Genomic DNA, 6,688 nt, shown 5'->3' on the forward strand with positions numbered 1-6,688 from the left:
TCTGTCATGACCCAAACCAGGGCCTAGTCGTGATGGGTATCTCAAGCCCACCATGGTCCGGAGACCATCCCCTTAGCCAATCCTCAAAAGCACAATAATAATAATAATAAAGCAAAATCCAATCAAGATAGTGATAAAAAGATAAATAGATCAAATCAAAGTTCTAAGAGTCAAAACCAACAATCCAACCCACACTTGTCCATAAAAGCCTCTAAAACCAAAATATCAACTAAGTTGAGACATGCCCTGGACTATGACCAAAAGAATCCAAAATGAAATACTAAACAATACGGGAAACAATAAAACAACTGGGCCTTCCAAAAGATGGAGGCTAACCACTTCATAGCAGATCAATAAGAACACCAGATCACCTAACTCTGCACAAGAGTAATGGAAAACCCTTGGACCCTACGTCATGAAATGATGTAGTGTCCAAAGACGATCAGTGGGGCATGCACTAGCATGTAACTCAGGGGATTGGGACAAAATAATGCTATTACCAAAATCCATCCATAAACCATATGCACCACATTTGTATAGAGACAAAGAGAGAAAGGATGTTGGGATAGGAAAAAGGTCATGAACATGAGAGTTTAATAATTTAACCTAAACTATGTATCTCGATCCATCCTAAAGGCACCCATGGGCTATATGGGTCCATCTCCCCTACTAGAAGGGACCCAGTGTGTGCTAGACACTTGAACTGAGGAAAAATTGTAGAAAGGCCAAATATATCAAGGTTATAGCCCTCCTAAAATATAAATAAAGTGTGCACCAAGCACGTGGTCACATGAACCCCCAACGCCGGTAAATTTAGTCTCACGGTCTGATCTCGGGCCAAGTCGTGATGGGTATCTTAACCCCACCATGGATCGGAGACCACCCTCTTTAGCCTAACCTCAATAGCACAATAATCACAATAAATTGAAAGCCAATCAAACAGTAATAAAGAGATGAATAGATAACTAAAAAAAGGACTAAGATTAAAAACAAAAAACCAACCCACACTTGTCAATGATGACGTCCAAGAAACTCCTCCTTTGAGATGATTATACGGTCGTTATCAAGATATAGTAACCCAACTAAGGTTGGGGTCAAATCTGAAGAGAACACGTGGGTTAGATCTCAACAGTTGTAGTCAATCGGCAAAACAGGAAAAGTAAATAAGGGGTTTTGTTTATAGTAATCAGAGCAAAGAACAGTATTAACTTGCTGGAAATCAGTCGTAAGTGAACACAAGGATTGTGTTCCCCCTGGATTCTCAACTTTGTAGGCTTATCATGCATTGTTAAACCAATCCAATACATTGCATATAGAATCGATAAGTTATGTACCTTCTACAGTCTTTTGGATGAGTTAAAGGATTTCACCCTTTACCTTTTGAGGCTCAAGGTGTCGCACTACTAACCCTTATCTTGATCTCAGTTAACTATTACCTTTTGAGTCTCTTGTTATTAGATAAATCCTAACCATCTTATGTAGATAGAACCTAGAAATGTGGATCAATAGTTAAATTCCAAAATACTGTTGTCCTTATCTTTTCCTAGTCACTACTCCTCTTTTAGAGTAAGTAGCAATATCTAGGCGGGATCTTAATGTGTGCACCCATTAAGAAATCAATCATAACAATGTTAAGGAATGCATTCCATTGGTCTTGGTTCGGATCAACAATCGCACTTCCCCTACTTCGTCAATTCGCCAGGGTTTCCACAACCCTAGCTATGGGTTTTAACTGCTCATAGTTGTGAAACAATCAATATCAATCATAACTAAAAGCGTGAATGAAATAGAAATAATAAGATGAATAGAAACCCACAACCATAAACTAAATAATCAAACAAAGTCAATACAAGGAAATCCCAAGATCAAAGACGGAACTTGGAACCAAAATATGTTTCTGAGTGTCAAAAGTGTGTAACTCCTACTAAAAATTACATAAGAGGTATTTTTAGTATAAGAGAAAACCCTAAAAATAAATCCCAAATGAACTAGGAGAAAGCTAGGTCAATAGTCACATGCTCTCTATACCTGAGGTCTTGTACAGGCGAGGTAGTACCTACGGTCTAGGATAGGGCACAGGTGCACACCGCAAGTTGCAGATGGACAATTTCCTGCAAGTCAGCGCTCGGGATTTTGGGTTTCTGGCACTTGTTTTGTCTACATGCGGTCCGTAGGTCTATATGCGGTCCGTAGGTTTACTTAGTAGGTGCTGGGAGTTAGTTGTTTAGCTCTTCTTTGACTCTCGAACATGCATTGATAACGATTAAGCCAAAAAACATTCCAAACATCCATAATCTCTCTAAAAGTAGCCAAAAATACCTTTTTCAACTTTTTCATGATCTTAGCATCCAAAACATGGTTTCCTGCAAAACATACCCAAAACAGATCATATCTAACATAAAGGCCTCAAAAACTTGCATATTTTCCTTTTTTAAGCATCAAAAGTGCACATCAGTCCATAATATCCTTTAAAACCAAAATAACAACTGTCGAGACATGCCCCCGACTATAACACAAAAGAATCAAACATACTATGAAAATAAAGAGAGGAAAATGAAATGACAAATCCTTCTGAATGATGGAGGCTCACCACTTAATAGCACTCAATAGACATGCTCAACCACCTAATATTGCATAGGAGCAACAAAAAAATCTTCGAGCCCTATATCATGGAATGATATAGTGTCATAGGACAGACATTGGGATAAGCACTAGCATGTAACTCAGGGGAAAGTGAAAACATAATGCCATGTCCAAGATCAGTCAAAATTGCATGCACACATTCATATATACATATATATAGAATGCTGGAATAAGGTAAGGGTCATGAACATTAGATTTTCAAAACATTAACCTAGACTGTGTAGCTTGATCCATCCTAAAGGCTCCCATGGGCTATATGCGTTCAGCTCCCCCTATTGAAAGGGCCCTAGTTCATATTAGACGCATGAATTAAGGAAAAACTGAGGGAAAACTAAAGCCACCATGGGCAATAGTCGTCCCAAATATATATGTCAAGCGTGTTTCGAGCACAAGTTCGTATAGACCCACAACGCCAACAAACGTGGTTTCAAGTGTTCATCCCTCCGGGACTTACACCTTCACAGTGAGCTGCACAACCCCCTTTAAGTCTAAATTAAAATAATTTGCACATAAAACTAACTAGTAACCCAGGAATCATTCATTTAAGAATTTACTAATTGGAATTGTAATACCAATATGCTTTCAAGCTAAATTAAACATGCCAAACCAATCCACATAACCACATTGTCTCACAAGTTCCATTTGAAATTCAAACCATGGCCACCAAGGCCATCAAAGTACATTTTTTATATCTATTTATCCATAATGCAATGCATTGAGTTTCAAAGCAAGTTAAACCATGTAATTTGTCCATATTCATAACAAGATTATAAAGTAGGTTGCGGTTAGTGCCAATTCTAAGTCAAAATTCATCCAATTTAGGGGAAAACCATGTTCCCCATTCCAATCATTTAAACAATGTACCAATTCAGTCCCAAAAACATCAATTTAAAGCATGAATAATTAATTTAAAATATGGGACAAGTGATTTAATTAGTAACAACCAAAATCCCTCAACCCGGTTTCAAAACTCAATTTAAATCACATGAAAATCCATTCAATTCATGCCACAATGCAAAATTAAAGTTTAGGGAAGAGAAACATGGCTGAAATATACAAGAAATTGAAGTGAATTTAAAGTTAAGAGCTCAGATGATGAATTCTCTATGAAACCCTTGAATGTTCTTAGGTTTTGAGTTTTAAAAAAGAATGAATAATTGCGATCATTGAAAATTGAATAAAAGAGGTTTATTTTATGTTTAAAGGTCGTACAAGGGGTAAGAAAAAAATCCCCTTATCCCAAGTTGAAAAAAAACAATATTGGACGACATTAGAACACTCGTGTGGCATATCATTATCACGGAGTTTAGCCTCCATGCCACGCCAATATCACGGAGGTTAACCTCCATGACATGGCCTTATCACGGACCCTCATTGCCTCAGGGTCCCAAAATGACCCTGAACTCCCTTCGAAAAATCCATAACTTTCCCAAACACCCTTTTTACATCCCTAAACATAATTCAAGTCAAAAATTGACATTACGCACACAGGAAGGTCAAAAGTTAAATAATCAAAATTTTAAGGGGTCTTACATTATCCCCCACCCCCAGGATCATTCATCCCTGAATGATAAGTTAGGACACTTTTAGCATGAAAATAGCAAGAATACATCAGAATCAAATGACAAACTCAGAAAGTGACAAGAAGAAAATAAAATTCATACCTTAAGCACTTTCAACCAACACAGGGAACGAGAATGGATACTTGTCCTTCATATCTTCCTCAACTTCCCATGTAGCTTCTTTCACCTTTTGATTTCTACAAAGAACTTTCAGTGAAGATACATCCTTGGTTCTCAACCTATGAACATGACTATACAATATCTCAATCAAGACTTTATCTTAAGACAAAGAACTTATAACACCAAAATCCTCAACAGGAACTATCAAGGAAGGATCACCCAGACACTTTTTCAGCATGGACATATGAAACATGGAATGGATCAAAGATAAACTTGCAAGAAAATCTAACTCATACCCCATACTTTGATTCTCCTCAAAATCTGATAGGGACCAATGTAACAAGGACTAAGCTTCCCCTTCTTCTCAAACCTCATGACTCCTTTCATCGGAGACACCTTCAAGAATACCCAATCACTTACTTCAAACTCCAATTCTCTTTGTCTCACATTTGTATAAGACTTTTGGTGACTTTGAGCAGTCTTAAGTCTTTATATAATCACCTTTACCTTCTCCATGGCTTGGTAAACTAGGTCAGGACAGCATAATCTAGTCTCACCAACCTCAAACCATCCAATAGAAGACCTACACCTCCTACCATAAAGAGCCTCAAAGGAAGCTATCTGAATGCTAGAATGATAACTGTTATGGTAAGCAAACTCAATAAGAGGCAAATAATCAACCCGAATCCCTTTAAAATCAATTGCACAGTCCCTTAGCATAACTTCAAAGTTTGAATAGTGTGATCCGTTTGCCCATTAATTTGAGGGTGGAAAGTGGTGCTAAGGTTCACCTGTGTACCCATACCTTTCTAAAATAGATGCCAAAAGTGAGAAAAAAATTGCATAGTGTAGTCTAAAATGATTGACGCGAGCGTTCCATACATCTTCACAATCTCCAAATAAAGAACCTAGCATAGTCCTCTTCTGAGTAGTTAGTCCTTACAGGCAAGAAGTGAGCAGACTTAGCCATCCAATCCACAATGACCCAAACTAAATCATACTGATTTCAAGACCACGAAAAACCCATAATGAGATCCATATTAATCATCTCTCACTTTCACATGGGCAACTCTATCTCTTAAGACATCCCATTAGGCATCAAGTGTTCAATCTTGACTTGCTGACAAACCATACACTTAGCAACAATAAAACTTTCCATATCCCTCTTTATATTATTCCACCAATAGATTTCTTTCAAGTCATAATACATCTTAGTTGAACCCAGATGAACTGTATATCTAGACTCATGAGCCTTTGTGCAAATCCTTTCTCGCATCCCATCAAAATCAGGAATATATAATCTTCCTTGATATCTCAAGATATTATCTCCCCTAATCTCGAACACCATAATATTTTGCCAACCCCTCATTATCGTTAATCTGCATAAGTATGGGATCCAAAATCTACTTTTTCTTTACCTCAACACAAGAGATGATTTGACCACTTCCTGAACAATCACTTCCCCCATTCTCAGAGTCGAAAAGATGAACTCCCAAGTTAGCAAACATGTGAATGCCTTTCACTAATCCTCTTTTTTCTTAATCAACATGGAATAAGCTTCATATAGATAGCCTGCTAAGAACATCAGCAACAAAATTAGCTTTACCTAGATGGCATTAAAGACTCGTGTCATAATCCTTAAAAAAGCCTCTGCTTGAGATTCAAATCCTTTTGTGTAAACATATATTGCAAGCTCTTATGGTTTGAATAGATGTCTACATGCATCCCCACAAATAATGGCGACAAATTTTCAATGCAAAAAGCACAACCACTAACTCTAAGTCATGAATGGAATAATTCCTCTCATGAACCTTAAGTTTTCTAGAAGAATAAGCCACAAACTTACTATGCTGCATCAAAACACAACCCAATCCTACACAGGATGCATCATAAAACACAAATAAAACATCAGTACCCTCAGGCAGGGTAAAAATTGGTGCAAAAGTTAACTTATCCTTCAAATTCTCAAAACAACGTTCACATGCATAGGACTATAAAAACTTAACCTTTTTCTGAGCCAACCTTGTCAATGGAGCATCAATAGAAGAGAAACTCTTCACAAATCTCCTATAATACCCAGCCAAGCCTAAGAAATATCTAATATCAGTTGTAGTTGTGGGTCTAGGCCATATTTTAACTGCCTCAACTTTTTGTGGATCTACCTTGATCCCCTCACTAGAAACAAATGGCCTAGAAAAGTCACAACATTCAGCCAAAACTCACACTTAGAAAAATTAGCATAAAACTTCTGGTCTTTAAGAGTCTATAACACAATTCAGAGGTGATTGGCATGATCCTCTTCACTCTTAGAGTACACTAAGATATCATCAATGAATACTATCACAAACGAATCTACAAATGGC

Source organism: Capsicum annuum, chromosome 6 (genome assembly GCF_002878395.1).
Source record: "Capsicum annuum cultivar UCD-10X-F1 chromosome 6, UCD10Xv1.1, whole genome shotgun sequence".
NCBI lineage: Eukaryota > Viridiplantae > Streptophyta > Magnoliopsida > Solanales > Solanaceae > Capsicum > Capsicum annuum.